The 18,060-nt window shown below is 41.9% G+C and overlaps 40 non-coding genes across 40 annotated transcripts; all 40 read left to right on the top strand.

Annotated features, from left to right (window-relative positions):
• The first annotated feature begins 41 nt into the window (after positions 1 to 41).
• trnaq-cug (transfer RNA glutamine (anticodon CUG)) lies at positions 42 to 113 on the top strand. Its single transcript has one exon. It is a non-coding gene; the product is annotated as a tRNA-Gln (tRNA).
• A 507-nt stretch (positions 114 to 620) lies between these two features.
• On the top strand, positions 621 to 693 carry trnam-cau (transfer RNA methionine (anticodon CAU)). The gene has a single exon. It is a non-coding gene; the product is annotated as a tRNA-Met (tRNA).
• Positions 694 to 852: 159 nt separating this feature from the next.
• On the top strand, positions 853 to 924 carry trnaq-cug (transfer RNA glutamine (anticodon CUG)). Its single transcript has one exon. It is a non-coding gene; the product is annotated as a tRNA-Gln (tRNA).
• A 507-nt stretch (positions 925 to 1,431) lies between these two features.
• trnam-cau (transfer RNA methionine (anticodon CAU)) lies at positions 1,432 to 1,504 on the top strand. Its single transcript has one exon. It is a non-coding gene; the product is annotated as a tRNA-Met (tRNA).
• A 159-nt stretch (positions 1,505 to 1,663) lies between these two features.
• trnaq-cug (transfer RNA glutamine (anticodon CUG)) lies at positions 1,664 to 1,735 on the top strand. The gene has a single exon. It is a non-coding gene; the product is annotated as a tRNA-Gln (tRNA).
• A 513-nt stretch (positions 1,736 to 2,248) lies between these two features.
• trnam-cau (transfer RNA methionine (anticodon CAU)) lies at positions 2,249 to 2,321 on the top strand. The gene has a single exon. It is a non-coding gene; the product is annotated as a tRNA-Met (tRNA).
• Positions 2,322 to 2,480: 159 nt separating this feature from the next.
• On the top strand, positions 2,481 to 2,552 carry trnaq-cug (transfer RNA glutamine (anticodon CUG)). Its single transcript has one exon. It is a non-coding gene; the product is annotated as a tRNA-Gln (tRNA).
• A 507-nt stretch (positions 2,553 to 3,059) lies between these two features.
• Positions 3,060 to 3,132, top strand: trnam-cau (transfer RNA methionine (anticodon CAU)). Its single transcript has one exon. It is a non-coding gene; the product is annotated as a tRNA-Met (tRNA).
• Positions 3,133 to 3,884: 752 nt separating this feature from the next.
• trnam-cau (transfer RNA methionine (anticodon CAU)) lies at positions 3,885 to 3,957 on the top strand. The gene has a single exon. It is a non-coding gene; the product is annotated as a tRNA-Met (tRNA).
• Positions 3,958 to 4,116: 159 nt separating this feature from the next.
• trnaq-cug (transfer RNA glutamine (anticodon CUG)) lies at positions 4,117 to 4,188 on the top strand. The gene has a single exon. It is a non-coding gene; the product is annotated as a tRNA-Gln (tRNA).
• A 507-nt stretch (positions 4,189 to 4,695) lies between these two features.
• On the top strand, positions 4,696 to 4,768 carry trnam-cau (transfer RNA methionine (anticodon CAU)). Its single transcript has one exon. It is a non-coding gene; the product is annotated as a tRNA-Met (tRNA).
• A 159-nt stretch (positions 4,769 to 4,927) lies between these two features.
• Positions 4,928 to 4,999, top strand: trnaq-cug (transfer RNA glutamine (anticodon CUG)). The gene has a single exon. It is a non-coding gene; the product is annotated as a tRNA-Gln (tRNA).
• A 507-nt stretch (positions 5,000 to 5,506) lies between these two features.
• trnat-cgu (transfer RNA threonine (anticodon CGU)) lies at positions 5,507 to 5,579 on the top strand. Its single transcript has one exon. It is a non-coding gene; the product is annotated as a tRNA-Thr (tRNA).
• Positions 5,580 to 5,738: 159 nt separating this feature from the next.
• trnaq-cug (transfer RNA glutamine (anticodon CUG)) lies at positions 5,739 to 5,810 on the top strand. Its single transcript has one exon. It is a non-coding gene; the product is annotated as a tRNA-Gln (tRNA).
• Positions 5,811 to 6,317: 507 nt separating this feature from the next.
• trnam-cau (transfer RNA methionine (anticodon CAU)) lies at positions 6,318 to 6,390 on the top strand. The gene has a single exon. It is a non-coding gene; the product is annotated as a tRNA-Met (tRNA).
• Positions 6,391 to 6,549: 159 nt separating this feature from the next.
• Positions 6,550 to 6,621, top strand: trnaq-cug (transfer RNA glutamine (anticodon CUG)). Its single transcript has one exon. It is a non-coding gene; the product is annotated as a tRNA-Gln (tRNA).
• A 507-nt stretch (positions 6,622 to 7,128) lies between these two features.
• Positions 7,129 to 7,201, top strand: trnam-cau (transfer RNA methionine (anticodon CAU)). The gene has a single exon. It is a non-coding gene; the product is annotated as a tRNA-Met (tRNA).
• Positions 7,202 to 7,360: 159 nt separating this feature from the next.
• trnaq-cug (transfer RNA glutamine (anticodon CUG)) lies at positions 7,361 to 7,432 on the top strand. The gene has a single exon. It is a non-coding gene; the product is annotated as a tRNA-Gln (tRNA).
• A 507-nt stretch (positions 7,433 to 7,939) lies between these two features.
• On the top strand, positions 7,940 to 8,012 carry trnam-cau (transfer RNA methionine (anticodon CAU)). Its single transcript has one exon. It is a non-coding gene; the product is annotated as a tRNA-Met (tRNA).
• Positions 8,013 to 8,171: 159 nt separating this feature from the next.
• trnaq-cug (transfer RNA glutamine (anticodon CUG)) lies at positions 8,172 to 8,243 on the top strand. The gene has a single exon. It is a non-coding gene; the product is annotated as a tRNA-Gln (tRNA).
• Positions 8,244 to 8,750: 507 nt separating this feature from the next.
• On the top strand, positions 8,751 to 8,823 carry trnam-cau (transfer RNA methionine (anticodon CAU)). Its single transcript has one exon. It is a non-coding gene; the product is annotated as a tRNA-Met (tRNA).
• Positions 8,824 to 8,982: 159 nt separating this feature from the next.
• trnaq-cug (transfer RNA glutamine (anticodon CUG)) lies at positions 8,983 to 9,054 on the top strand. The gene has a single exon. It is a non-coding gene; the product is annotated as a tRNA-Gln (tRNA).
• Positions 9,055 to 9,561: 507 nt separating this feature from the next.
• On the top strand, positions 9,562 to 9,634 carry trnam-cau (transfer RNA methionine (anticodon CAU)). The gene has a single exon. It is a non-coding gene; the product is annotated as a tRNA-Met (tRNA).
• A 752-nt stretch (positions 9,635 to 10,386) lies between these two features.
• Positions 10,387 to 10,459, top strand: trnam-cau (transfer RNA methionine (anticodon CAU)). The gene has a single exon. It is a non-coding gene; the product is annotated as a tRNA-Met (tRNA).
• A 159-nt stretch (positions 10,460 to 10,618) lies between these two features.
• Positions 10,619 to 10,690, top strand: trnaq-cug (transfer RNA glutamine (anticodon CUG)). Its single transcript has one exon. It is a non-coding gene; the product is annotated as a tRNA-Gln (tRNA).
• Positions 10,691 to 11,197: 507 nt separating this feature from the next.
• Positions 11,198 to 11,270, top strand: trnam-cau (transfer RNA methionine (anticodon CAU)). The gene has a single exon. It is a non-coding gene; the product is annotated as a tRNA-Met (tRNA).
• Positions 11,271 to 12,022: 752 nt separating this feature from the next.
• trnam-cau (transfer RNA methionine (anticodon CAU)) lies at positions 12,023 to 12,095 on the top strand. The gene has a single exon. It is a non-coding gene; the product is annotated as a tRNA-Met (tRNA).
• Positions 12,096 to 12,254: 159 nt separating this feature from the next.
• On the top strand, positions 12,255 to 12,326 carry trnaq-cug (transfer RNA glutamine (anticodon CUG)). The gene has a single exon. It is a non-coding gene; the product is annotated as a tRNA-Gln (tRNA).
• A 507-nt stretch (positions 12,327 to 12,833) lies between these two features.
• trnam-cau (transfer RNA methionine (anticodon CAU)) lies at positions 12,834 to 12,906 on the top strand. The gene has a single exon. It is a non-coding gene; the product is annotated as a tRNA-Met (tRNA).
• A 752-nt stretch (positions 12,907 to 13,658) lies between these two features.
• Positions 13,659 to 13,731, top strand: trnam-cau (transfer RNA methionine (anticodon CAU)). Its single transcript has one exon. It is a non-coding gene; the product is annotated as a tRNA-Met (tRNA).
• Positions 13,732 to 13,890: 159 nt separating this feature from the next.
• On the top strand, positions 13,891 to 13,962 carry trnaq-cug (transfer RNA glutamine (anticodon CUG)). Its single transcript has one exon. It is a non-coding gene; the product is annotated as a tRNA-Gln (tRNA).
• Positions 13,963 to 14,469: 507 nt separating this feature from the next.
• Positions 14,470 to 14,542, top strand: trnam-cau (transfer RNA methionine (anticodon CAU)). The gene has a single exon. It is a non-coding gene; the product is annotated as a tRNA-Met (tRNA).
• Positions 14,543 to 14,701: 159 nt separating this feature from the next.
• Positions 14,702 to 14,773, top strand: trnaq-cug (transfer RNA glutamine (anticodon CUG)). Its single transcript has one exon. It is a non-coding gene; the product is annotated as a tRNA-Gln (tRNA).
• A 507-nt stretch (positions 14,774 to 15,280) lies between these two features.
• On the top strand, positions 15,281 to 15,353 carry trnam-cau (transfer RNA methionine (anticodon CAU)). The gene has a single exon. It is a non-coding gene; the product is annotated as a tRNA-Met (tRNA).
• A 159-nt stretch (positions 15,354 to 15,512) lies between these two features.
• Positions 15,513 to 15,584, top strand: trnaq-cug (transfer RNA glutamine (anticodon CUG)). The gene has a single exon. It is a non-coding gene; the product is annotated as a tRNA-Gln (tRNA).
• A 507-nt stretch (positions 15,585 to 16,091) lies between these two features.
• On the top strand, positions 16,092 to 16,164 carry trnam-cau (transfer RNA methionine (anticodon CAU)). The gene has a single exon. It is a non-coding gene; the product is annotated as a tRNA-Met (tRNA).
• Positions 16,165 to 16,916: 752 nt separating this feature from the next.
• Positions 16,917 to 16,989, top strand: trnam-cau (transfer RNA methionine (anticodon CAU)). The gene has a single exon. It is a non-coding gene; the product is annotated as a tRNA-Met (tRNA).
• A 159-nt stretch (positions 16,990 to 17,148) lies between these two features.
• On the top strand, positions 17,149 to 17,220 carry trnaq-cug (transfer RNA glutamine (anticodon CUG)). The gene has a single exon. It is a non-coding gene; the product is annotated as a tRNA-Gln (tRNA).
• A 507-nt stretch (positions 17,221 to 17,727) lies between these two features.
• trnam-cau (transfer RNA methionine (anticodon CAU)) lies at positions 17,728 to 17,800 on the top strand. The gene has a single exon. It is a non-coding gene; the product is annotated as a tRNA-Met (tRNA).
• A 159-nt stretch (positions 17,801 to 17,959) lies between these two features.
• trnaq-cug (transfer RNA glutamine (anticodon CUG)) lies at positions 17,960 to 18,031 on the top strand. Its single transcript has one exon. It is a non-coding gene; the product is annotated as a tRNA-Gln (tRNA).
• Positions 18,032 to 18,060: the final 29 nt, after the last annotated feature.

Raw genomic sequence — 18,060 nt, forward strand, 5'->3', positions numbered from 1 at the left:
ACGCAGACCAGGTGAGGTGGGCAGTTTATTTGTCTACCTGGGGTTCCATGGTGTAATGGTTAGCACTCTGGACTCTGAATCCAGTAATCCGAGTTCAAGTCTCGGTGGAACCTTAATTGATTGGCTTTTTGTAGTGGTGCAATCTTGAGTCTTTGGTTAGAATTCTTACCTGCAGGGCCAATTTGCTGCGTTTAAGGTTGGAGACTTCCCATGGAGAAAACTCAAAGATTCTGGGAACCCTCGGGTGTTAAATTGAGGTAACAGAATCTTTCCACTCGGCATGGCACAACTTCATTCAAATGATTTAGTTGACCAAATACAGAAAAACGGCCAATCCAAAAACATTTCATAATGAAACACATTTGAGATAAAAGAGAAAAGGCAATCGAAAACAAGACAAAAGGTGATCAATTGACACATAAAAACATTGAAGCCAGATATATTAGTCCCTGTAACACCAATAGGGCGTTCATCTTTAATGTTTGAGGTGTCAAGTCCAGGGAAAAGCCATTTGAGATATCTGTCTATGAATCTTATTACACCTTGCTGATTTTGACTTTATTGTAATTGAAACAAATTGAGCTCATACACTTGAAATGTGTACATAAAGTCCTTTTCGGGCCTCGTTGGCGCAGTAGGCAGCGCGTCAGTCTCATAATCTGAAGGCCGTGAGTTCGACCCTCACACGGGGCAGTGATTTTAACGCTCTTTCCTCAATTTTGTTATGCCTGCACACACAAATGCTACGTAAGTTTCCTTCTGTCAGCAATGAAACAGTCCAATAGATTTGATGCTGGAGATCTGGCACCTCACGCAGACCAGGTGAGGTGGGCAGTTTATTTGTCTACCTGGGGTTCCATGGTGTAATGGTTAGCACTCTGGACTCTGAATCCAGTAATCCGAGTTCAAGTCTCGGTGGAACCTTAATTGTTTGGCTTTTTGTAGTGGTGCAATCTTGAGTCTTTGGTTAGAATTCTTACCTGCAGGGCCAATTTGCTGCGTTTAAGGTTGGAGACTTCCCATGGAGAAAACTCAAAGATTCTGGGAACCCTCGGGTGTTAAATTGAGGTAACAGAATCTTTCCACTCGGCATGGCACAACTTCATTCAAATGATTTAGTTGACCAAATACAGAAAAACGGCCAATCCAAAAACATTTCATAATGAAACACATTTGAGATAAAAGAGAAAAGGCAATCGAAAACAAGACAAAAGGTGATCAATTGACACATAAAAACATTGAAGCCAGATATATTAGTCTCTGTAACACCAATAGGGCGTTCATCTGTAATGTTTGAGGTGTCAAGTCCAGGGAAAAGCCATTTGAGATATCTGTCTATGAATCTTATTACACCTTGCTGCTCTTGACTTTATTGTAATTGAAACAAATTGAGCTCATACACTTGAAATGTGTACATAAAGTCCTTTTCGGGTCTCGTTGGCGCAGTAGGCAGCGCGTCAGTCTCATAATCTGAAGGTCGTGAGTTCGACCCTCACACGGGGCAGTGATTTTAACGCTCTTTTCTCAATTTTGTTATGCCTGCACACACAAATGCTACGTAAGTTTCCTTCTGTCAGCAATGAAACAGTCCAATAGATTTGATGCTGGAGATCTGGCACCTCACGCAGACCAGGTGAGGTGGGCAGTTTATTTGTCTACCTGGGGTTCCATGGTGTAATGGTTAGCACTCTGGACTCTGAATCCAGTAATCCGAGTTCAAGTCTCGGTGGAACCTTAATCGTTTAGCAGTTTGTAGTGGTGCAATCTTGAGTCTTTGGTTAGAATTCTTACCTGCAGGGCCAATTTGCTGCGTTTAAGGTTGGAGACTTGCCATGGAGAAAACTCAGAGATTCTGGGAACCCTCGGGTGTTAATGTTAAATTGAGGTAACAGAATCTTTCAACTCGGCATGGCACAACTTCATTCAAATGATTTAGTTGACCAAATACAGAAAAACGGTCATTCCAAAAACGTTTAATTATGAAACACATTTGAGATAAAAGAGAAAAGGCAATCGAAAACAAGACAAAAGGTGATCAATTGACACATAAAAACATTGAAGCCAGATATATTAGTCTCTGTAACACCAATAGGGCGTTCATCTGTAATGTTTGAGGTGTCAAGTCCAGGGAAAAGCCATTTGAGATATCTGTCTATGAATCTTATTACACCTTGCTGCTCTTGACTTTATTGTAATTGAAACAAATTGAGCTCATACACTTGAAATGTGTACATAAAGTCCTTTTCGGGCCTCGTTGGCGCAGTAGGCAGCGCGTCAGTCTCATAATCTGAAGGCCGTGAGTTCGACCCTCACAGGGGGCAGTGATTTTAACGCTCTTTCCTCAATTTTGTTATGCCTGCACACACAAATGCTACGTAAGTTTCCTTCTGTCAGCAATGAAACAGTCCAATAGATTTGATGCTGGAGATCTGGCACCTCACGCAGACCAGGTGAGGTGGGCAGTTTATTTGTCTACCTGGGGTTCCATGGTGTAATGGTTAGCACTCTGGACTCTGAATCCAGTAATCCGAGTTCAAGTCTCGGTGGAACCTTAATTGTTTGGCTTTTTGTAGTGGTGCAATCTTGAGTCTTTGGTTAGAATTCTTACCTGCAGGGCCAATTTGCTGCGTTTAAGGTTGGAGACTTCCCATGGAGAAAACTCAAAGATTCTGGGAACCCTCGGGTGTTAAATTGAGGTAACAGAATCTTTCCACTCGGCATGGCACAACTTCATTCAAATGATTTAGTTGACCAAATACAGAAAAACGGCCAATTCAAAAACATTTCATAATGAAACACATTTGAGATAAAAGAGAAAAGGCAATCGAAAACAAGACAAAAGGTGATCAATTGACACATAAAAACATTGAAGCCAGATATATTAGTCTCTGTAACACCAATAGGGCGTTCATCTGTAATGTTTGAGGTGTCAAGTCCAGGGAAAAGCCATTTGAGATATCTGTCTATGAATCTTATTACACCTTGCTGCTCTTGACTTTATTGTAATTGAAACAAATTGAGCTCATACACTTGAAATGTGTACATAAAGTCCTTTTCGGGTCTCGTTGGCGCAGTAGGCAGCGCGTCAGTCTCATAATCTGAAGGTCGTGAGTTCGACCCTCACACGGGGCAGTGATTTTAACGCTCTTTTCTCAATTTTGTTATGCCTGCACACACAAATGCTACGTAAGTTTCCTTCTGTCAGCAATGAAACAGTCCAATAGATTTGATGCTGGAGATCTGGCACCTCACGCAGACCAGGTGAGGTGGGCAGTTTATTTGTCTACCTGGGGTTCCATGGTGTAATGGTTAGCACTCTGGACTCTGAATCCAGTTCAAGTCTCGGTGGAACCTTAATCGTTTAGCAGTTTGTAGTGGTGCAATCTTGAGTCTTTGGTTAGAATTCTTACCTGGTTAGAATTCTTACCTGCAGGGCCAATTTGCTGCGTTTAAGGTTGGAGACTTGCCATGGAGAAAACTCAGAGATTCTGGGAACCCTCGGGTGTTAATGTTAAATTGAGGTAACAGAATCTTTCCACTCGGCATGGCACAACTTCATTCAAATGATTTAGTTGACCAAATACAGAAAAACGGCCAATCCAAAAACGTTTCATTATGAAACACATTTGAGATAAAAGAGAAAAGGCAATCGAAAACAAGACAAAAGGTGATCAATTGACACATAAAAACATTGAAGCCAGATATATTAGTCCCTGTAACACCAATAGGGCGTTCATCTTTAATGTTTGAGGTGTCAAGTCCAGGGAAAAGCCATTTGAGATATCTGTCTATGAATCTTATTACACCTTGCTGCTCTTGACTTTATTGTAATTGAAACAAATTGAGCTCATACACTTGAAATGTGTACATAAAGTCCTTTTCGGGCCTCGTTGGCGCAGTAGGCAGCGCGTCACTCTCATAATCTGAAGGCCGTGAGTTCGACCCTCACACGGGGCAGTGATTTTAACGCTCTTTCCTCAATTTTGTTATGCCTGCACACACAAATGCTACGTAAGTTTCCTTCTGTCAGCAATGAAACAGTCCAATAGATTTGATGCTGGACATCTGGCACCTCACGCAGACCAGGTGAGGTGGGCAGTTGATTTGTCTACCTGGGGTTCCATGGTGTAATGGTTAGCACTCTGGACTCTGAATCCAGTAATCCGAGTTCAAGTCTCGGTGGAACCTTAATTGTTTGGCTTTTTGTAGTGGTGCAATCTTGAGTCTTTGGTTAGAATTCTTACCTGCAGGGCCAATTTGCTGCGTTTAAGGTTGGAGACTTCCCATGGAGAAAACTCAAAGATTCTGGGAACCCTCGGGTGTTAAATTGAGGTAACAGAATCTTTCCACTCGGCATGGCACAACTTCATTAAAATGATTTAGTTGACCAAATACAGAAAAACGGCCAATCCAAAAACGTTTCATTATGAAACACATTTGAGATAAAAGAGAAAAGGCAATCGAAAACAAGACAAAAGGTGATCAATTGACACATAAAAACATTGAAGCCAGATATATTAGTCCCTGTAACACCAATAGGGCGTTCATCTTTAATGTTTGAGGTGTCAAGTCCTGGGAAAAGCCATTTGAGATATCTGTCTATGAATCTTATTACACCTTGCTGATCTTGACTTTATTGTAATTGAAACAAATTGAGCTCATACACTTGAAATGTGTACATAAAGTCCTTTTCGGGCCTCGTTGGCGCAGTAGGCAGCGCGTCAGTCTCATAATCTGAAGGCCGTGAGTTCGACCCTCACACGGGGCAGTGATTTTAACGTTCTTTCCTCAATTTTGTTATGCCTGCACACACAAATGCTACGTAAGTTTCCTTCTGTCAGCAATGAAACAGTCCAATAGATTTGATGCTGGACATCTGGCACCTCACGCAGACCAGGTGAGGTGGGCAGTTGATTTGTCTACCTGGGGTTCCATGGTGTAATGGTTAGCACTCTGGACTCTGAATCCAGTAATCCGAGTTCAAGTCTCGGTGGAACCTTAATCGTTTAGCAGTTTGGAGTGGTGCAATCTTGAGTCTTTGGTTAGAATTCTTACCTGCAGGGCCAATTTGCTGCGTTTAAGGTTGGAGACTTGCCATGGAGAAAACTCAAAGATTCTGGGAACCCTCGGGTGTTAAATTGAGGTAACAGAATCTTTCCACTCGGCATGGCACAACTTCATTCAAATGATTTAGTTGACCAAATACAGAAAAACGGCCAATCCAAAAACATTTCATAATGAAACACATTTGAGATAAAAGAGAAAAGGCAATCGAAAACAAGACAAAAGGTGATCAATTGACACATAAAAACATTGAAGCCAGATATATTAGTCCCTGTAACACCAATAGGGCGTTCATCTTTAATGTTTGAGGTGTCAAGTCCAGGGAAAAGCCATTTGAGATATCTGTCTATGAATCTTATTACACCTTGCTGATCTTGACTTTATTGTAATTGAAACAAATTGAGCTCATACACTTGAAATGTGTACATAAAGTCCTTTTCGGGCCTCGTTGGCGCAGTAGGCAGCGCGTCAGTCTCGTAATCTGAAGGCCGTGAGTTCGACCCTCACACGGGGCAGTGATTTTAACGCTCTTTCCTCAATTTTGTTATGCCTGCACACACAAATGCTACGTAAGTTTCCTTCTGTCAGCAATGAAACAGTCCAATAGATTTGATGCTGGAGATCTGGCACCTCACGCAGACCAGGTGAGGTGGGCAGTTTATTTGTCTACCTGGGGTTCCATGGTGTAATGGTTAGCACTCTGGACTCTGAATCCAGTAATCCGAGTTCAAGTCTCGGTGGAACCTTAATTGTTTGGCTTTTTGTAGTGGTGCAATCTTGAGTCTTTGGTTAGAATTCTTACCTGCAGGGCCAATTTGCTGCGTTTAAGGTTGGAGACTTCCCATGGAGAAAACTCAAAGATTCTGGGAACCCTCGGGTGTTAAATTGAGGAAACAGAATCTTTCCACTCGGCATGGCACAACTTCATTCAAATGATTTAGTTGACCAAATACAGAAAAACGGCCAATCCAAAAACATTTCATAATGAAACACATTTGAGATAAAATAGAAAAGGCAATCGAAAACAAGACAAAAGGTGATCAATTGACACATAAAAACATTGAAGCTAGATAAATTACTCCCTGTAACACCAATAGGGGGTTCACCTGTAATGTTTGAGGTGTCAAGTCCTGGGAAAAGCCATTTGAGATATCTGTCTATGAATCTTATTACACCTTGCTGATCTTGACTTTATTGTAATTGGAACAAATTGAGCTCATACACTTGAAATGTGTACATGAAGTACTTTTCGTGCCTCGTTGGCGCAGTAGGCAGCGCGTCAGTCTCATAATCTGAAGGTCGTGAGTTCGACCCTCACACGGGGCAGTGATTTTAACGCTCTTTCCTCAATTTTGTTATGCCTGCACACACAAATGCTACGTAAGTTTCCTTCTGTCAGCAATGAAACAGTCCAATAGATTTGATGCTGGAGATCTGGCACCTCACGCAGACCAGGCGAGGTGGGCAGTTTATTTGTCTACCTGGGGTTCCATGGTGTAATGGTTAGCACTCTGGACTCTGAATCCAGTAATCCGAGTTCAAATCTCGGTGGAACCTTTATTGTTTGGCTTTTTGTAGTGGTGCAATCTTGAGTCTTTGGTTAGAATTCTTACCTGCAGGGCCAATTTGCTGCGTTTAAGGTTGGAGACTTCCCATGGAGAAAACTCAAAGATTCTGGGAACCCTCGGGTGTTAAATTGAGATAACAGAATCTTTCCACTCGGCATGGCACAACTTCATTCAAATGATTTAGTTGACCAAGTACAGAAAAACGGTCATTCCAAAAACGTTTAATTATGAAACACATTTGAGATAAAAGAGAAAAGGCAATCGAAAACAAGACAAAAGGTGATCAATTGACACATAAAAACATTGAAGCCAGATATATTAGTCCCTGTAACACCAATAGGGCGTTCATCTGTAATGTTTGAGGTGTCAAGTCCAGGGAAAAGCCATTTGAGATATCTGTCTATGAATCTTATTACACCTTGCTGCTCTTGACTTTATTGTAATTGAAACAAATTGAGCTCATACACTTGAAATGTGTACATAAAGTCCTTTTCGGGCCTCGTTGGCGCAGTAGGCAGCGCGTCAGTCTCATAATCTGAAGGCTGTGAGTTCGACCCTCACACGGGGCAGTGATTTTAACGCTCTTTCCTCAATTTTGTTATGCCTGCACACACAAATGCTACGTAAGTTTCCTTCTGTCAGCAATGAAACAGTCCAATAGATTTGATGCTGGACATCTGGCACCTCACGCAGACCAGGTGAGGTGGGCAGTTGATTTGTCTACCTGGGGTTCCATGGTGTGATGGTTAGCACTCTGGACTCTGAATCCAGTAATCCGAGTTCAAGTCTCGGTGGAACCTTAATCGTTTAGCTGTTTGTAGTGGTGCAATCTTGAGTCTTTGGTTAGAATTCTTACCTGCAGGGCCAATTTGCTGCGTTTAAGGTTGGGGACTTGCCATGGAGAAAACTCAGAGATTCTGGGAACCCTCGGGTGTTAAATTGAGGAAACAGAATCTTTCCACTCGGCATGGCACAACTTCATTCAAATGATTTAGTTGACCAAATACAGAAAAACGGCCAATCCAAAAACGTTTCATTATGAAACACATTTGAGATAAAAGAGAAAAGGCAATCGAAAATAAGACAAAAGGTGATCAATTGACACATAAAAACATTGAAGCTAGATATATTAGTCCCTGTAACACCAATAGGGCGTTCATCTGTAATGTTTGAGGTGTCAAGTCCTGGGAAAAGCCATTTGAGATATCTGTCTATGAATCTTATTACACCTTGCTGATCTTGACTTTATTGTAATTGAAACAAATTGAGCTCATACACTTGAAATGTGTACATAAAGTCCTTTTCGGGCCTCGTTGGCGCAGTAGGCAGCGCGTCAGTCTCATAATCTGAAGGCCGTGAGTTCGACCCTCACACGGGGCAGTGATTTTAACGCTCTTTCCTCAATTTTGTTATGCCTGCACACACAAATGCTACGTAAGTTTCCTTCTGTCAGCAATGAAACAGTCCAATAGATTTGATGCTGGACATCTGGCACCTCACGCAGACCAGGTGAGGTGGGCAGTTTATTTGTCTACCTGGGGTTCCATGGTGTAATGGTTAGCACTCTGGACTCTGAATCCAGTAATCCGAGTTCAAGTCTCGGTGGAACCTTAATCGTTTAGCAGTTTGTAGTGGTGCAATCTTGAGTCTTTGGTTAGAATTCTTACCTGCAGGGCCAATTTGCTGCGTTTAAGGTTGGAGACTTGCCATGGAGAAAACTCAGAGATTCTGGGAACCCTCGGGTGTTAAATTGAGGTAACAGAATCTTTCCACTCGGCATGGCACAACTTCATTCAAATGATTTAGTTGACCAAATACAGAAAAACGGCCAATCCAAAAACGTTTCATTATGAAACACATTTGGGATAAAAGAGAAAAGGCAATCGAAAACAAGACAAAAGGTGATCAATTGACACATAAAAACATTGAAGCCAGATATATTAGTCCCTGTAACACCAATAGGGCGTTCATCTGTAATGTTTGAGGTGTCAAGTCCAGGGAAAAGCCATTTGAGATATCTGTCTATGAATCTTATTACACCTTGCTGCTCTTGACTTTATTGTAATTGAAACAAATTGAGCTCATACACTTGAAATGTGTACATTAAGTCCCTTTCCAGCCTCGTTGGCGCAGTAGGCAGCGCGTCAGTCTCATAATCTGAAGGCCGTGAGTTCGACCCTCACACGGGGCAGTGATTTTAACGCTCTTTCCTCAATTTTGTTATGCCTGCACACACAAATGCTACGTAAGTTTCCTTCTGTCAGCAATGAAACAGTCCAATAGATTTGATGCTGGAGATCTGGCACCTCACGCAGACCAGGTGAGGTGGGCAGTTTTTTTGTCTACCTGGGGTTCCATGGTGTAATGGTTAGCACTCTGGACTCTGAATCCAGTAATCCGAGTTCAAGTCTCGGTGGAACCTTAATCGTTTAGCTGTTTGTAGTGGTGCAATCTTGAGTCTTTGGTTAGAATTCTTACCTGCAGGGCCAATTTGCTGCGTTTAAGGTTGGAGACTTCCCATGGAGAAAACTCAAAGATTCTCGGAACCCTCGGGTGTTAAATTGAGGTAACAGAATCTTTCCACTCGGCATGGCACAACTTCATTCAAATGATTTAGTTGACCAAATACAGAAAAACGGCCAATCCAAAAACGTTTCATTATGAAACACATTTGAGATAAAAGAGAAAAGGCAATCGAAAACAAGACAAAAGGTGATCAATTGACACATAAAAACATTGAAGCTAGATATATTAGTCCCTGTAACACCAATAGGGCGTTCATCTGTAATGTTTGAGGTGTCAAGTCCTGGGAAAAGCCATTTGAGATATCTGTCTATGAATCTTATTACACCTTGCTGATCTTGACTTTATTGTAATTGAAACAAATTGAGCTCATACACTTGAAATGTGTACATAAAGTCCTTTTCGGGCCTCGTTGGCGCAGTAGGCAGCGCGTCAGTCTCATAATCTGAAGGCCGTGAGTTCGACCCTCACACGGGGCAGTGATTTTAACGCTCTTTCCTCAATTTTGTTATGCCTGCACACACAAATGCTACGTAAGTTTCCTTTTGTCAGCAATGAAACAGTCCAATAGATTTGATGCTGGAGATCTGGCACCTCACGCAGACCAGGTGAGGTGGGCAGTTTTTTTGTCTACCTGGGGTTCCATGGTGTAATGGTTAGCACTCTGGACTCTGAATCCAGTTCAAGTCTCGGTGGAACCTTAATCGTTTAGCAGTTTGTAGTGGTGCAATCTTGAGTCTTCGGTTAGAATTCTTACCTGGTTAGAATTCTTACCTGCAGGGCCAATTTGCTGCGTTTAAGGTTGGAGACTTGCCATGGAGAAAACTCAGAGATTCTGGGAACCCTCGGGTGTTAATGTTAAATTGAGGTAACAGAATCTTTCCACTCGGCATGGCACAACTTCATTCAAATGATTTAGTTGACCAAATACAGAAAAACGGCCAATCCAAAAACGTTTCATTATGAAACATATTTGAGATAAAAGAGAAAAGGCAATCGAAAACAAGACAAAAGGTGATCAATTGACACATAAAAACATTGAAGCCAGATATATTAGTCCCTGTAACACCAATAGGGCGTTCATCTTTAATGTTTGAGGTGTCAAGTCCTGGGAAAAGCCATTTGAGATATCTGTCTATGAATCTTATTACACCTTGCTGATCTTGACTTTATTGTAATTTAAACAAATTGAGCTCATACACTTGAAATGTGTACATAAAGTCCTTTTCGGGCCTCGTTGGCGCAGTAGGCAGCGCGTCAGTCTCATAATCTGAAGGCCGTAAGTTCGACCCTCACACGGGGCAGTGATTTTAACGCTCTTTCCTCAATTTTGTTATGCCTGCACACACAAATGCTACCTAAGTTTCCTTCTGTCAGCAATGAGACAGTCCAATAGATTTGATGCTGGACATCTGGCACCTCACGCAGACCAGGTGAGGTGGGCAGTTGATTTGTCTACCTGGGGTTCCATGGTGTAATGGTTAGCACTCTGGACTCTGAATCCAGTAATCCGAGTTCAAGTCTCGGTGGAACCTTAATTGTTTGGCTTTTTGTAGTGGTGCAATCTTGAGTCTTTGGTTAGAATTCTTACCTGCAGGGCCAATTTGCTGCGTTTAAGGTTGGAGACTTGCCATGGAGAAAACTCAGAGATTCTGGGAACCCTCGGGTGATAAATTGAGGTAACAGAATCTTTCCACTCGGCATGGCACAACTTCATTCAAATTATTTAGTTGACCAAATACAGAAAAACGGCCAATCCAAAAACATTTCATAATGAAACACATTTGAGATAAAAGAGAAAAGGCAATCGAAAACAAGACAAAAGGTGATCAATTGACACATAAAAACATTGAAGCCAGATATATTAGTCCCTGTAACACCAATAGGGCGTTCATCTTTAATGTTTGAGGTGTCAAGTCCAGGGAAAAGCCATTTGAGATATCTGTCTATGAATCTTATTACACCTTGCTGATCTTGACTTTATTGTAATTGAAACAAATTGAGCTCATACACTTGAAATGTGTACATAAAGTCCTTTTCGGGCCTCGTTGGCGCAGTAGGCAGCGCGTCAGTCTCATAATCTGAAGGCCGTGAGTTCGACCCTCACACGGAGCAGTGATTTTAACGGTCTTTCCTCAATTTTGTTATGCCTGCACACACAAATGCTACGTAAGTTTCCTTTTGTCAGCAATGAAACAGTCCAATAGATTTGATGCTGGAGATCTGGCACCTCACGCAGACCAGGTGAGGTGGGCAGTTTATTTGTCTACCTGGGGTTCCATGGTGTAATGGTTAGCACTCTGGACTCTGAATCCAGTTAGAGTCTCGGTGGAACCTTAATCGTTTAGCAGTTTGTAGTGGTGCAATCTTGAGTCTTTGGTTAGAATTCTTACCTGGTTAGAATTCTTACCTGCAGGGCCAATTTGCTGCGTTTAAGGTTGGAGACTTGCCATGGAGAAAACTCAGAGATTCTGGGAACCCTCGGGTGTTAATGTTAAATTGAGGTAACAGAATCTTTCCACTCGACATGGCACAACTTCATTCAAATGATTTAGTTGACCAAATACAGAAAAACGGCCAATCCAAAAACGTTTCATTATGAAACACATTTGAGATAAAAGAGAAAAGGCAATCGAAAACAAGACAAAAGGTGATCAATTGACACATAAAAACATTGAAGCCAGATATATTAGTCCCTGTAACACCAATAGGGCGTTCATCTTTAATGTTTGAGGTGTCAAGTCCAGGGAAAAGCCATTTGAGATATCTGTCTATGAATCTTATTACACCTTGCTGATCTTGACTTTATTGTAATTGAAACAAATTGAGCTCATACACTTGAAATGTGTACATAAAGTCCTTTTCGGGCCTCGTTGGCGCAGTAGGCAGCGCGTCAGTCTCATAATCTGAAGGCCGTGAGTTCGACCCTCACACGGGGCAGTGATTTTAACGTTCTTTCCTCAATTTTGTTATGCCTGCACACACAAATGCTACGTAAGTTTCCTTCTGTCAGCAATGAAACAGTCCAATAGATTTGATGCTGGAGATCTGGCACCTCACGCAGACCAGGTGAGGTGGGCAGTTTATTTGTCTACCTGGGGTTCCATGGTGTAATGGTTAGCACTCTGGACTCTGAATCCAGTAATCCGAGTTCAAGTCTCGGTGGAACCTTAATTGTTTGGCTTTTTGTAGTGGTGCAATCTTGAGTCTTTGGTTAGAATTCTTACCTGCAGGGCCAATTTGCTGCGTTTAAGGTTGGAGACTTCCCATGGAGAAAACTCAAAGATTCTGGGAACCCTCGGGTGTTAAATTGAGGTAACAGAATCTTTCCACTCGGCATGGCACAACTTCATTCAAATGATTTAGTTGACCAAATACAGAAAAACGGCCAATCCAAAAACGTTTCATTATGAAACACATTTGAGATAAAAGAGAAAAGGCAATCGAAAACAAGACAAAAGGTGATCAATTGACACATAAAAACATTGAAGCCAGATATATTAGTCCCTGTAACACCAATAGGGCGTTCATCTTTAATGTTTGAGGTGTCAAGTCCAGGGAAAAGCCATTTGAGATATCTGTCTATGAATCTTATTACACCTTGCTGATCTTGACTTTATTGTAATTGAAACAAATTGAGCTCATACACTTGAAATGTGTACATAAAGTCCTTTTCGGGCCTCGTTGGCGCAGTAGGCAGCGCGTCAGTCTCATAATCTGAAAGCTGTGAGTTCGACCCTCACACGGGGCAGTGATTTTAACGCTCTTTCCTCAATTTTGTTATGCCTGCACACACAAATGCTACGTAAGTTTCCTTTTGTCAGCAATGAAACAGTCCAATAGATTTGATGCTGGAGATCTGGCACCTCACGCAGACCAGGTGAGGTGGGCAGTTTATTTGTCTACCTGGGGTTCCATGGTGTAATGGTTAGCACTCTGGACTCTGAATCCAGTTCAAGTCTCGGTGGAACCTTAATCGTTTAGCAGTTTGTAGTGGTGCAATCTTGAGTCTTTGGTTAGAATTCTTACCTGGTTAGAATTCTTACCTGCAGGGCCAATTTGCTGCGTTTAAGGTTGGAGACTTGCCATGGAGAAAACTCAGAGATTCTGGGAACCCTCGGGTGTTAATGTTAAATTGAGGTAACAGAATCTTTCCACTCGGCATGGCACAACTTCATTCAAATGATTTAGTTGACCAAATACAGAAAAACGGCCAATCCAAAAACGTTTCATTATGAAACACATTTGAGATAAAAGAGAAAAGGCAATCGAAAACAAGACAAAAGGTGATCAATTGACACATAAAAACATTGAAGCCAGATATATTAGTCCCTGTAACACCAATAGGGCGTTCATCTTTAATGTTTGAGGTGTCAAGTCCAGGGAAAAGCCATTTGAGATATCTGTCTATGAATCTTATTACACCTTGCTGCTCTTGACTTTATTGTAATTGAAACAAATTGAGCTCATACACTTGAAATGTGTACATAAAGTCCTTTTCGGGCCTCGTTGGCGCAGTAGGCAGCGCGTCAGTCTCATAATCTGAAGGCCGTGAGTTCGACCCTCACACGGGGCAGTGATTTTAACGCTCTTTCCTCAATTTTGTTATGCCTGCACACACAAATGCTACGTAAGTTTCCTTCTGTCAGCAATGAAACAGTCCAATAGATTTGATGCTGGACATCTGGCACCTCACGCAGACCAGGTGAGGTGGGCAGTTGATTTGTCTACCTGGGGTTCCATGGTGTAATGGTTAGCACTCTGGACTCTGAATCCAGTAATCCGAGTTCAAGTCTCGGTGGAACCTTAATTGTTTGGCTTTTTGTAGTGGTGCAATCTTGAGTCTTTGGTTAGAATTCTTACCTGCAGGGCCAATTTGCTGCGTTTAAGGTTGGAGACTTGCCATGGAGAAAACTCAGAGATTCTGGGAACCCTCGGGTGATAAATTGAGGTAACAGAATCTTTCCACTCGGCATGGCACAACTTCATTCAAATTATTTAGTTGACCAAATACAGAAAAACGGCCAATCCAAAAACATTTCATAATGAAACACATTTGAGATAAAAGAGAAAAGGCAATCGAAAACAAGACAAAAGGTGATCAATTGACACATAAAAACATTGAAGCCAGATATATTAGTCCCTGTAACACCAATAGGGCGTTCATCTTTAATGTTTGAGGTGTCAAGTCCAGGGAAAAGCCATTTGAGATATCTGTCTATGAATCTTATTACACCTTGCTGATCTTGACTTTATTGTAATTGAAACAAATTGAGCTCATACACTTGAAATGTGTACATAAAGTCCTTTTCGGGCCTCGTTGGCGCAGTAGGCAGCGCGTCAGTCTCATAATCTGAAGGCCGTGATTTCGACCCTCACACGGGGCAGTGATTTTAACGCTCTTTCCTCAATTTTGTTATGCCTGCACACACAAATGCTACGTAAGTTTCCTTCTGTCAGCAATGAAACAGTCCAATAGATTTGATGCTGGACATCTGGCACCTCACGCAGACCAGGTGAGGTGGGCAGTTGATTTGTCTACCTGGGGTTCCATGGTGTAATGGTTAGCACTCTGGACTCTGAATCCAGTAATCCGAGTTCAAGTCTCGGTGGAACCTTAATCGTTTAGCAGTTTGGAGTGGTGCAATCTTGAGTCTTTGGTTAGAATTCTTACCTGCAGGGCCAATTTGCTGCGTTTAAGGTTGGAGACTTGCCATGGAGAAAACTCAAAGATTCTGGGAACCCTCGGGTGTTAAATTGAGGTAACAGAATCTTTCCACTCGGCATGGCACAACTTCATTCAAATGATTTAGTTGACCAAATACAGAAAAACGGTCATTCCAAAAACGTTTAATTATGAAACACATTTGAGATAAAAGAGAAAAGGCAATCGAAAACAAGACAAAAGGTGATCAATTGACACATAAAAACATTGAAGCCAGATATATTAGTCCCTGTAACACCAATAGGGGGTTCATCTGTAATGTTTGAGGTGTCAAGTCCAGGGAAAAGCCATTTGAGATATCTGTCTATGAATCTTATTACACCTTGCTGATCTTGACTTTATTGTAATTGAAACAAATTGAGCTCATACACTTGAAATGTGTACATAAAGTCCTTTTCGGGCCTCGTTGGCGCAGTAGGCAGCGCGTCAGTCTCATAATCTGAAGGCTGTGAGTTCGACCCTCACACGGGGCAGTGATTTTAACGCTCTTTCCTCAATTTTGTTATGCCTGCACACACAAATGCTACGTAAGTTTCCTTTTGTCAGCAATGAAACAGTCCAATAGATTTGATGCTGGAGATCTGGCACCTCACGCAGACCAGGTGAGGTGGGCAGTTTATTTGTCTACCTGGGGTTCCATGGTGTAATGGTTAGCACTCTGGACTCTGAATCCAGTAATCCGAGTTCAAGTCTCGGTGGAACCTTAATTGTTTGGCTTTTTGTAGTGGTGCAATCTTGAGTCTTTGGTTAGAATTCTTACCTGCAGGGCCAATTTGCTGCGTTTAAGGTTGGAGACTTCCCATGGAGAAAACTCAAAGATTCTGGGAACCCTCGGGTGTTAAATTGAGGTAACAGAATCTTTCCACTCGGCATGGCACAACTTCATTCAAATGATTTAGTTGACCAAATACAGAAAAACGGCCAATCCAAAAACGTTTCATTATGAAACACATTTGAGATAAAAGAGAAAAGGCAATCGAAAACAAGACAAAAGGTGATCAATTGACACATAAAAACATTGAAGCCAGATATATTAGTCCCTGTAACACCAATAGGGCGTTCATCTTTAATGTTTGAGGTGTCAAGTCCAGGGAAAAGCCATTTGAGATATCTGTCTATGAATCTTATTACACCTTGCTGATCTTGACTTTATTGTAATTGAAACAAATTGAGCTCATACACTTGAAATGTGTACATAAAGTCCTTTTCGGGCCTCGTTGGCGCAGTAGGCAGCGCGTCAGTCTCATAATCTGAAAGCTGTGAGTTCGACCCTCACACGGGGCAGTGATTTTAACGCTCTTTCCTCAATTTTGTTATGCCTGCACACACAAATGCTACGTAAGTTTCCTTTTGTCAGCAATGAAACAGTCCAATAGATTTGATGCTGGAGATCTGGCACCTCACGCAGACCAGGTGAGGTGGGCAGTTTATTTGTCTACCTGGGGTTCCATGGTGTAATGGTTAGCACTCTGGACTCTGAATCCAGTTCAAGTCTCGGTGGAACCTTAATCGTTTAGCAGTTTGTAGTGGTGCAATCTTGAGTCTTTGGTTAGAATTCTTACCTGGTTAGAATTCTTACCTGCAGGGCCAATTTGCTGCGTTTAAGGTTGGAGACTTGCCATGGAGAAAACTCAGAGATTCTGGGAACCCTCGGGTGTTAATGTTAAATTGAGGTAACAGAATCTTTCCACTCGGCATGGCACAACTTCATTCAAATGATTTAGTTGACCAAATACAGAAAAACGGCCAATCCAAAAACGTTTCATTATGAAACACATTTGAGATAAAAGAGAAAAGGCAATCGAAAACAAGACAAAAGGTGATCAATTGACACATAAAAACATTGAAGCCAGATATATTAGTCCCTGTAACACCAATAGGGCGTTCATCTTTAATGTTTGAGGTGTCAAGTCCAGGGAAAAGCCATTTGAGATATCTGTCTATGAATCTTATTACACCTTGCTGCTCTTGACTTTATTGTAATTGAAACAAATTGAGCTCATACACTTGAAATGTGTACATAAAGTCCTTTTCGGGCCTCGTTGGCGCAGTAGGCAGCGCGTCAGTCTCATAATCTGAAGGCCGTGAGTTCGACCCTCACACGGGGCAGTGATTTTAACGCTCTTTCCTCAATTTTGTTATGCCTGCACACACAAATGCTACGTAAGTTTCCTTCTGTCAGCAATGAAACAGTCCAATAGATTTGATGCTGGACATCTGGCACCTCACGCAGACCAGGTGAGGTGGGCAGTTGATTTGTCTACCTGGGGTTCCATGGTGTAATGGTTAGCACTCTGGACTCTGAATCCAGTAATCCGAGTTCAAGTCTCGGTGGAACCTTAATTGTTTGGCTTTTTGTAGTGGTGCAATCTTGAGTCTTTGGTTAGAATTCTTACCTGCAGGGCCAATTTGCTGCGTTTAAGGTTGGAGACTTGCCATGGAGAAAACTCAGAGATTCTGGGAACCCTCGGGTGATAAATTGAGGTAACAGAATCTTTCCACTCGGCATGGCACAACTTCATTCAAATTATTTAGTTGACCAAATACAGAAAAACGGCCAATCCAAAAACATTTCATAATGAAACACATTTGAGATAAAAGAGAAAAGGCAATCGAAAACAAGACAAAAGGTGATCAATTGACACATAAAAACATTGAAGCCAGATATATTAGTCCCTGTAACACCAATAGGGCGTTCATCTTTAATGTTTGAGGTGTCAAGTCCAGGGAAAAGCCATTTGAGATATCTGTCTATGAATCTTATTACACCTTGCTGATCTTGACTTTATTGTAATTGAAACAAATTGAGCTCATACACTTGAAATGTGTACATAAAGTCCTTTTCGGGCCTCGTTGGCGCAGTAGGCAGCGCGTCAGTCTCATAATCTGAAGGCCGTGATTTCGACCCTCACACGGGGCAGTGATTTTAACGCTCTTTCCTCAATTTTGTTATGCCTGCACACACAAATGCTACGTAAGTTTCCTTCTGTCAGCAATGAAACAGTCCAATAGATTTGATGCTGGACATCTGGCACCTCACGCAGACCAGGTGAGGTGGGCAGTTGATTTGTCTACCTGGGGTTCCATGGTGTAATGGTTAGCACTCTGGACTCTGAATCCAGTAATCCGAGTTCAAGTCTCGGTGGAACCTTAATCGTTTAGCAGTTTGGAGTGGTGCAA

The sequence above is a fragment of the Pungitius pungitius genome, chromosome 6, assembly GCF_949316345.1.
Source record: "Pungitius pungitius chromosome 6, fPunPun2.1, whole genome shotgun sequence".
In the NCBI taxonomy this organism is placed as follows: domain Eukaryota; kingdom Metazoa; phylum Chordata; class Actinopteri; order Perciformes; family Gasterosteidae; genus Pungitius; species Pungitius pungitius.